At 43.6% G+C, this 10,733-nt stretch overlaps 1 protein-coding gene across 1 annotated transcript in view; it reads left to right on the top strand.

Moving 5' to 3' along the window:
- The window catches only part of TSHZ3 (teashirt zinc finger homeobox 3), a 75,539-nt gene that overhangs the window by 979 nt on the left and 63,827 nt on the right, over positions 1–10,733 (top strand). The gene's annotated exons all lie outside the window — the stretch shown is intronic.

Below are 10,733 nucleotides of genomic sequence, written 5' to 3'. Positions count from 1 at the left end.
TTCTTTTCTTTTCTGGAAAACGCATCACTGAAAACAAAACAAAAACCACACACATAACATTATTTTGCAATAATGTCGGTTGGGGGCATGTTGCCTGGAAGAAGGGTTTCTGGCCCGTTGCCATCCTTGATTTGATGACTGATTGATCGCCCGTCATGCTGCTGCCTTTGATCTATTCATTCCCAATAAACATCAATAAATCACTTGGAATAGTGAGGCCAAGCTCTGTGACGTCAGGAGGGGCCTGTCAGTGCAACTTTGGGATTTGGGGCGAATTGCCGAGAGGACCACATATGGACGTGATGTATTTTGATATGAGTAACACTCAGATGTGCAGAGTTCAGATGCTCCCTGAAGGGGAGGGTTAAGTGGGGCTTCCTTTCTTCTGTTTCCTCTTCCTTTCTTTTACTTCTCTTTTGATGTTAGAGGAAAGGGCAGAGAGTAGGGTCAGGGCATTGGCTGGTGCCCATCTTGGATGAAGGCGTTGTACCCATCGTGCCCATAATTTCCATCACGCCAGCCGGCACTGCCAGGGGACCTCACACGTTGGCTGCACTCTGCACTCCAGACCCCTTACACGGGGTCACAGAGAAGGAATGATAATTCTCTCTTCTTCCAGAAATGTACTTGCCTGCCAGTGTCTTCAGAAAATCTCAGAAGAAAACAGGGTTGGTTTGGGGCTTAGGATGCAGGTTTTGTTCTCTGTCCTCTGTGTTGCCCAAATTTAGAAAGTTTGAAAATTCCAGGAGTGATTGTAGGGAGCTTGCCGCCTCCCTAGTTAACCTCCTGGAGCTTGCTTCTTGCCCGTCCCACCTTCTACTTTAAATTCCAGGCTCAAGCAATGAGCTTATCTACCCAAAATAAACTCTGAAACTTTGGAGGAATCCTTCACAAAGTTGAGTAGTAGGAATGTCTTGGGCTTCTTCCAGTCTTTGAAAATTTTTTTTTTCTTTCCTTTTTGGATACACATTTTAAGGTATGTGTGTGCCTCCATCCAATGAACCATATGTGATTACATCTTTACATTTGGTTCAGAACTCTCTCTCTAGTTCATCTCTTCAGTTGCACCCTGCCAATCTGAGACTCATATTTGATAGCTTCCTCCAGAAAAATATCAGAGGAGGAGGGAACCTGCTGTTGGCTTTATTTATTTATTTATTTTTAGAGCAACCTGTTCACTAACCTTTCTGCACTTTTTTTTTTTATTATTAAAAAAGAAAGCCAGCCAGGAAATCTCAGGTCAGTTAAGAAAAATTCATTATATAAAAAACTTGACTGCAGGACTAATAGGAGATGGAAGAATGGTTTTGCTCTATCAAAATGACCCGTCAAAACGACTTTGTTTCATATTTGATTTAATTGTCTCTCTCCTGACAGGCACATTCATCAATAGCTTAATGGTCAATCAGAAGCTGGCAGCATGAGTGCTTTCTTTCTTTCCCATACTCGGGTTTTGGATTTACTTTATCAGAATGCCTCTGCCTAATGGACATGTGGAGGAGGGGGTGGAGGCTGACTGAAGAGCTGCTTATTTAAGAAGAGTGGAGAAAAAAAAAAAAAAAAAAAACTCCACATTTAGGCTGGTGATAAGTATGCACAGAGGTTTTTTTGGTTGGTTTGTTTGTTTGGATGGACAAGAAACTTCCCATTTTTTTTCTCCTCTTTTTCAGTTCTCCCAGCTGCAAGTTATAAGGTTCATGCCAGCTTTTGTGGCATACTGGGAGTGATGACAAATTGATTGCTTTGTACTGATAGAGAGAGAGAGAGTGGGAAAAAGAAAGATGTCTGCTGATTGGTAACTGGAAATCCAGTCCCCAGCAACCTTGAGAATACTCGAGAATTTTTTTTCCCCTCCAAACTGAAAGGTCCGCTCAGCCATAAAAAAAGAAAAGTTGTTTTGCCAGCTTCATTAGTGTTCACCTAATTAGCTGTAAACCTGATGGATTCCTGACAGCTTTAATGATTGGAGATGACAAGCTCGACGCAGTGTCATCCAGCAGAATTAGGTTTGCAGCTAGTTTGATGTAATCAAGTTGATATTACACAGTCCTGGCTGCCTTTAGTTGTGCATTAACTCAATTTTCTGCTGCAGGTGACAAATGGGCTTTGGTACCTGGATAATCATGTCATAGGAATTAGGGCCCTTTTAATGGTCTGGGGTAGAATAACAACCACAAAAGGCCAGGAGCTGGGTAGGGTGAACAGACGTGGCACACAGGTACACACAGTCTTCATATCTAGGCCAATGTATCATTGCTTTCCCGAAGGCCGAAGGAGGCTCCAAGAATCCCTGAAAATACATATTTCTGTACTTTAGGATTTTTTGGTGTTTTGATAGAAACTATGCATGGCTTAGTGTCTTTTCTCAAAGAGAAAGAGAGGTTTCTTTACCTGCCAAAGAGAAACCTGGGCGGGAGTTTGCTTCCTTGAGACCTGTAATTTCCAGGGGCTGTGCGTTTGTGCTGGACAGATGTTGCTGCCTTTAGAAGCTCAGAGGAGTGGGGTTAGGGAAGGACAGTGTCCTTCAGGCAAAATGACCATTATCCCTTGCTTAAAGCATGACTTTCTCCTCTTCAGAGTGGTTTTTCAAAAACATTTCTGAAAATGCCAGAAAAATTTTAGTGTAATACTTAATAGCAGATATTTTACTTAGTTATATTAATTTTCTGGAGGCAAATGTGAAATCGTAAAAGACCATTTCTTATGCTTCCAAAAAGAAAATAAAAAAGAAACCATCGCTCCACAACTTGCCAGCGAGCTGTGTTCCTTGAAAGGGGGTAATGTTCTATGGAGTTCTTAGGTGGTAAAAACAAGGCGAGGGTACATCTTCAAGCATCCTGACTTTTGTGAAAGTGACTTGGACCCCCTAGGGTCTGCTGGCGTCACAGAACACTGTGGATCCCCCTGGAACAGGCAGAAGGGGGTTTCATGTTGCCAGTAGACATGGGCATGCCTAAGAGGTGGCCCACCTGGTGATGTCCAGATGACACCTTCCTAAGTCTGGTCCACACATCGGGCAGCTCCGGGGAGGAGCTTTTCCCTTCTCTCTCGGAAGCACATGGAGCATTCAGAAGGGCATTTCGGCCTTAGCTTTGGGAATTTATTTCCTCTCAGACCTGCCATGTATTTCTCCTTGGACAGGTATTCTACTCTGTAGCAAGGTGGCAGAGGGACTGATTTTGACCGTTCTATGATTTTTCTTCCCCCATTTCCTACGAAATGAGAGCAACAATGCAAATTCTAAAAAGGAAAACCAAGAAGACGAAGGAGAAAAACAAAGGAGGTGGGAGGCAAGGCTATTCCCCTGGACGTCCACTTGGGGAAGAGAACCTTCCAGAATCAGCTGCAGTGTCCCCATTATCTTGACAGCTGTCAGTTAGGGCTTCAGTGCTCTCCAGGGCCACACTTGATTGTGAGCTGTTGATGTTGTCATTTTGTTCTCAGTTTTGCCTTGAGCACGCTCATAAACAGGAGCCAGATAGTCAATAACTGATGCCTCAGCAGCGATTCCCTAAATTGCCTCACACGTCTGCCTTTTCCCCTCTTTTTGCTAAAGATTGTTTTGTCGAGTGATTAGAATGAAAGGTGACTGCTCAGGGCCGTGGGAAATGCCGTGAAACCCAGGTGAGTTGAGAGAATTAAAACCATTCCTTTACCCCCCGCCCTCCACTCCTGGGATTTCTGGAAAGAGAAAGGATCTACCTTCTTGAGGGCAGAGTGCCTGGACCTCTTGTGGTGCTTTCTCTTTCACACGTGTCCTGCCAGAGTCAGGCTGGGGCTAGGGCTGCGGCAGGCAGGCGGGCAGGGAGGCAGAGAGGAAAGGAGTCGGAAGTGCCTGGTCCTGGTGCACACAGCCATGTTTAATCCAAGAGTGGCAGCAGTTCACAGTTATTCCAAGTGCAGTTTGTAAGGCTTTCCTCCTGCCCCATTTTCATCCCTGCTTGTCACTGGGCAGAGGGTAAAAATAGCTTTGGTCGTGTCGTAAAAAAATTAATAAAAATGAAATAAAGTAGGGTGTGTGTGTCTACCCTTCTGTGTTAGTGTCCAGCCCAGGTAGGTAGATGGGTCTTTCAAATCAGCTGCTTTGTCACAGCCCTGTAGCACTACCCTCAAAACCCATGGAGGGGAAAAGGACAGAAGGGAACAGTGGTATCCCGTATCCCAAACCCTTGCAGGTGTTCACTCTGTGTGTGTGTCTGTGTTTTAGTTATGCTCTAAATTGTGGTTTCTCTGTCTGAAGTTACAAATGAAAGGTGAATACAATATATTGTATTTAGTAACAATGATATGGACTGGTACATCCAGACAGATAATGTGCAGTTGTAATTAGACTCAATAGACAGGCAGTCATTTTTAAATTCTTTGACACGTGCATAAAATAGTCATATAATAAGATAAGATGACAATTTTATGTTAGGTTGATAAAGTGTCCCGATACATGCATTTAAATGTCTGTAAGCCTTTTTAAAAAAATCCAGACAGATTAATTCCAGTTTCCAGTATTTGCAGTTAGTCATTAAATTTTTAAATCCCACTAAACAATGGCTATCAATATTTTTCCCGTTTCTGGATTTTCTTTAAAAAAAAAAAAAAAAAGACTCTGAATTGTAAGGACTGGAGACGTAGACTTGGTAGCTTTTCTTAATTTTTCACCATTTATAGAAATTTACGTTTAGACATGGACTTAAAAATTCAGGTCACTGTTTGTGACCAGAATAACGCTATGCATTTTTGGAAGTTTAAAAAAAAAAAAAAAAGACAGTAATAGAACATAATCTTCTTATGACCACTTGCCTGAACAACTGTCATACTCTAGGTTTAGGAATCTTTATTAGAAAGATTACATAGTGTCCTTGACCAAATATTGAATATTTTATAAGCCCCATTTAAAAAAGAAGACATTTCTAGCACATGCACTTAGTTTGATCAGCATTTCGATTCTTGGGTTTAATTACTTTCAATTCTGTAAATTATTTTAGCATTTCAACAAGAATAGTCCAAGAGATACAGTCAGGGGGGCGGGGGCGAGTGGTTCACTGAAGGTCACGTTACCTGGACATTTTAACCATCTCCTTACCTTATTTTCTCAGATATGCAAAGGTGTGGCTCTTGAAGAATAATTTAAATTTGTTTGGGCTTAATGATAAATTATTAATTCATACTGTCAGGACACATGTTATTAATTATGACTGTGTTTTCTTCATCCAGAACAGCTGTTGGGGAAACAGGGTAGGTTCAGATTGTTGTCAGGAGGGAGAGCACAGGGAACTTACCAACTCCTTGTCTTCATGTTCCTGTTCACCTGGCTAAGGGAATAAAGGAATGTAAAGGGTAGAGTATAGGGGAGAGAGACACTGTTAGTTCTAGATCAAGAGGGGCACTGGCAGATGCTAACTTATGTACATTTTTAAAAATGCAAGCCTAACTCTCAATGCACTGTGAATCCAGGTATGATCCGAAGGCAAACCCTCCCTGCATTATTCCAAGCCCAGTTTTGGATTGGCTGCCCTCTCCCTTCCACCAGTTTCTCTTGTTTTTCTTCTTTTTCCTCTGTGGTAGGCCAGAGGTCATGCTTACAAGTTTATAGCAGTAGAAGACACAATATTCAGAATATATGTTTGTTCCCCAAAGTGGAACCCATCCTTAATGGAGAGCAAAGGGCTGTTTGGTAATATACGTGAAATGACTCCAATTCATTTACTTTTGATTTTCCATTCCCATCATTAAATCTAGTCCTATGTATTCAGTTTCCTCTGAGTTCTTTGAGAAATGCATGTTGCATAAAATAGGCAATTTTTAATGAACAATTTAATGTAAATGGGTTTTGAATTTAAATTAATATTAATGAAGCCTTGAGTGAATTTATTTTGCATACGTAAAGACTTGTAAGTCTTTCACCCATGTGCTTTCTCCTTTATGTAGTAACATTGGTTGGGTGGATTAACCAGCACTTTTCAAAGATTTACACTTAAAAAATTAAATTGATTTTATATGTCCACTATCACCAACGTACTATTAAGCAAAAAGCGTGAGCTCAATTTTAAGAAAATACAGCTTTTTCCCTGTTAAACCTGTCAGTTTCCATTGCTCTGAAAGCTGCCGTTGGTGTGGCATTGCTGCTGGAGAAAATATACCCCAACAATAGTTACTACAATCAAGATGTTTTCTTTCTTTGGCTTACCTCTAATGCATTATGTATCCTGGAATGATGGGAAGTTCTGTAATTAATTCTGTTAGATGTAATTGCTATAATCACTTTGATGTTACACATAATAAAGGTAATATGGTAAGCACATAAAAAATATAAACACCTTATTGTAATACTCCTGCTAAAATGCCTTCTCATCAAGTCTGGTTTATAGACAAGTGTTCCTGACTATTTTTGGTCATAGGTGACAGTTTATTCGAGCTGTGTTCATTGATATTCTAAAGGAGAAGCATTTATTGGAAAAGATGGGCCTTGGTTTGGAGGGATCTCCAGGCTGGTTGCCTAGGAATCTTCATACCGGTTTTCTTAAAGATGTGGCTAATTATGAAAAGGTGACCATTGTCTTCTGAGTAGACCAGAGAGGTAAACACTTCAGAAGTAGCCGTGGAACCAGGGAAGAATGTGGCTTAGGAGTGAGTGAGGAGCTAAGAGAATGCTAGCAGAGGATTCAGATCAAAGGAGCTGTTCTGTAGGGTTTCTTATGGTGTGGGATTGTGGGAAGTGCTGTGTGTGTGTGTGTGTGTGTGCGCGTGTGTGTGTGTGAGAGAGAGAGAGAGCGCGAGCGAGAGAGCGAGCGAGCATGCTAGCAGGTAAGCAGAGAAGGCCACCTTTCTATAACAGTGCAATAAGGGAAATAAAATGCAGAATATCTACTTTATTATTTTCCTACACCTTTCATGGGGGGGGGAGCTACAGATGGTGCCTCACTGTTGCATGCCATGTCCGGGGGTGGCTGATGTTGCCTGTTGGACTGAAACCTGAATGGTATTTGAGACGTACTTCCATGCCATCAGGCCTCTGTTCATCTACCCTGGATCCAGACCACCACAGGACATCAGGGAAGTTTGCCTGAGACCCCAAGTGTGCAATACTTGTGGGATGTTTCCGAAACACATGTACATTATGTACATTACTCTTTGCTGATGCATCTTGGTGGGGCAGGTAACTTGTCATTTAATTTTAACTTCCTGGGGATCCTAGAGTCAAACTGGTGTGTGGATCTCCTGGACACCCATAATGAGCTGCACCTTGTCCCAAGTGTGTTACAGAGGTCTGGAGGCCTCGGGATTCAGGGTCAGCTTGGCAGTTTCCACGTGCCTTCCCCCATCTATATTGTATTTTTCAGTAAGGGATTGCACACAGGACTCAAATAACAGAGGGTGCATGTGTGAGAAGGGGATGCTGCAGTCTCTTTGGAGGAAGAAAAAGGTGTGTTACAGCGGTTGAGAGATGGAAGGTGAACACAGTGGTTGCCTGGCCTATATCCAGAGCCTGTGAAGGCGAGTCTTGCTGCCAGCTTTAGCCGGCTGGGTGCAGACTGGCTGGGGAAACCGGGGCCTACCTCCTGGGTCTTGGCCCTGCAGCCTCCTGCCTGCCAGGTAAGCAGGGGCTGGAGGAGAGGGTCCTGGGCTCTGGGCCCTGGGCCCGGGCTGCAGACTTGCAGCCCCCAGTCCTCCCGGCAGTGACTCCCAGGCTGGTTTTGATGGTGAGGATGATAAAAGGTCTGAGAACTCCATAGGCCCCAGTAATCAGGGCCCGCACTGACATCCTTCTCAAGTTTGACAGCTTCTTCCTTTTCTCTCCTCACCGCCAAGGCTTTCTCAACTGAATTTCCCCGCCCTCCCTCTCCCCTCCTCCCTGCCCGCCGCCCACCCCTTCCCTCCCTTTCCCCTTTTCTGTGTGCCTCTCTCTTGTTTCATGTTCTTGATCAGTTTCAGATGCTGGGAATTATTTTTTTTCAGGCGGGAGGGGGAGTGTTGCTTTAGGTTTGTGGGTTGGGCAGGTGTGAGAGGAAGTCTGTGGTTTTTTTTTTTTTTTTTTTTGTACTGTAGGCCTGTTGCTAATTAATGTTCCTCCATAAGATTCTGTCGGAGTTGAGTAATGTTTTTGATCTTTATGCCTGATAACTGCATACTTAATGAGATTTCAAAGCTGTGAGTGCAGCTCCCTACAATTATTGACAGATGCCTTTTCTTTGCCATTGGGTTCAGCTTCATAAATCCTCTCGCCATAATGAGGTTCAGCAGTGCCACCCTGGCAGTGAGCTAATGAAAGGGGGAGGGCGAGGCGGCTCATGGCTGTCTGACACATTTTTTTCCTTTAAAATTTACTATGCAGATGTCAAGCTGCGGGACGATTACTTCAAACATGCTAATTTTTATCTTGCTTTTGTGTCAGCCCTTTGCCATTAAAAAATAAATAAATAAAAGGGCTAACCTAACTCCACTTAATTTCTTTTCTTTCTTTCTTTTTTTTTTTTAAGTCACATTTTTTTAATAACCCACGGTGTTGCGACAGCTAGGGACTTCGACACGTGCGTGGCCTTTTGCAGGTATCCAGCAACAGAACGCCTATTTTCTTTCTTTTTTTTCCTTTTTTTTTTTTTTTTTTTTTGCTTTTTGCCATGGGAAGGGCAGCGGGAGGATGGAGTACGATTTCCCAGGCCTCCCATCACCCTGCCCTAAGTATGCACTTGAAACGTCGGAGAATTCATTTCAGAGTTCTGAAACTAAATCCTGGTGGAGAAGAGCCTGCACCATGCCAAACAGTCGATTTCCTTTTCAGCAGAGTCATACATCACTGACCCACCCTTCCCTCCTGACAGAATGACATATGTCATTTATCATATGGGCCCCAGCCAGACTTGAGGGAGGGGAGGAAAGCCCAGGTCCATGTGAGGCTGTCTCCTCCTCCTCTTGGTAGTGTACCCTGTGGCTTGCAGGAGGGAGCTCTGCTGATTTGGCGAGAGGGAAAGGGAGGAAAGAGGCTGGGCAGGGGAGAGGGGGTAGAGCCTGCTTCTGGATGGCTGGGTGTGTGGCGTGGCGGGCGCGAGATTGGCAGAGGTACGGGAGAGGTTACGTTCGTTCATATTATCTGCTAAACCACACTGTTCAGCCTTTGACGCTCTTCTGACTTCTTTTTCCCCTTTCTCGTTCCTTTTCTCTTTTCCCTGCCTTGTTTCCCCTATTAGTCAAGGGGAGAGAAAAAAAAAAAAAAAAAGAAAGAAAAGGGTTGACAGGTATCATTCAAGCCACCCTGGCTTGCAAAGAGTGGTATAGATGAATCTCAGGACTCCTGACTTCACATGATTCAAACGTGCGTTATTGAAGATGGATGTTCCTTAAAAAAAGATTGATGGTGGATGCCGGGCTTCGGGTACCATTTATCATTTTGAATATTATTTAGACTTGCCGTGTAAACCTGTAACTTGAGAGTCGGACAAGCTGGGACAGGGTGGGGGCCTGTGTGTGTGTTTCTATCGATTGGCCTTGCCTTCTCATTGCAGCTGACCAGACACAAACCCTCCCATGTGCAATAGAGAAGACTCCCCCACTGAAAAAAGAAAGAAAGAAAAAAAGAAGGAAGGAAGGAGGGAGGGAGGAAGGAAGGAAGGAAAGAAGGAAGGAAGGGAAGGAAGGAAGGAAGGAAGGAGAAAAGGTGGAGGGAGGCAGGCTTTAATTTTGAATAATTTCCAAGGACACAGAGAAAAATGAAGTATCTGTGATTTACACTAAAGCTCACAGGCAAGTTTCTCTCTCCTTCTTTCTCTTTCTTCCCCCACAGAAGCAGTCACGTACAAAACATTAAAATATAAACAGAGCTGCAGTCGCTGAAGCCAGAACCCTTGTCTGATTTTTTTAAAACTCCATGTCATGCTAAAAAAAAAAAAAAGAAAAGAAAAAAAAAGAAAAGAAAAAAAACACTGTATCTGAAAAGCTTAGCACAATATAACTATTAAAAAATCTTTTGGTTGGCTTGGTTAGTAGTGTGAGAATGAAGTAAAACGTAAAGACTTCCACGTCTCAGGAATATTTCAGATAAAAAATAATCGTTTGCGGCTCCCTGCCCGGGCTCCCAGCAGCCTCTTCCCCTTTGTGCCTGAGCTCTGTCCCCTCCGCAGGGCCCCAGCAGACCCCCACCAGTCCTGATGTGGACAGCTGTTTCCAGGCCCTGCCAGTTAATCGCTTCTGGGTTTGCACCCTTGAGCTGTGTGCACCAGGACACCCCCACCTACTGGAAGTACTCAGGGACGCAGCCTGATTCACTGACACAGCCCCCAGCTGCCTGAGGATTCCTTGAAGCTCTGGCCTTTCCACCTATTCTGCCGCAAGAGGCCTTGACGCCTGCTTCCCTGGTGGAAAAAGGAAAAGAGAAACTCACCAGGCCTTCCTGCTGGGTCTCCACCACTGGAAGAGCCCCGATAGTGCAAATTTAATTGGCAGGGATTCTATTAAATATGTGACTTTATTTGGGGTTGCTAATGAAATCAAAGGCTTGTTGTATGACTTACAGTGTGGACATTCATTTTTAAGGATGATGGGATAGAAAGACCAGAAGAGTTTTTCTACCTAAAGAATTGAGAATCTAGAATTTGTGGAAGGGCTGAACGTGCCCATCTTGCCGCTTCTGGGACAAACTTTTCCCTGACATGTAAAATGCCTGCAACTGCCATTAACAGGAAAGAAATGGAAGTGGTACTGATTCACTCATCAGCTCCAGGCAACGTGTGTGTGTGTGTGTGTGT

This window comes from Macaca fascicularis, chromosome 19 (assembly GCF_037993035.2).
Source record: "Macaca fascicularis isolate 582-1 chromosome 19, T2T-MFA8v1.1".
NCBI classification, from domain to species: domain Eukaryota; kingdom Metazoa; phylum Chordata; class Mammalia; order Primates; family Cercopithecidae; genus Macaca; species Macaca fascicularis.
This window is presented reverse-complemented; position numbering and strand designations above follow the sequence as displayed.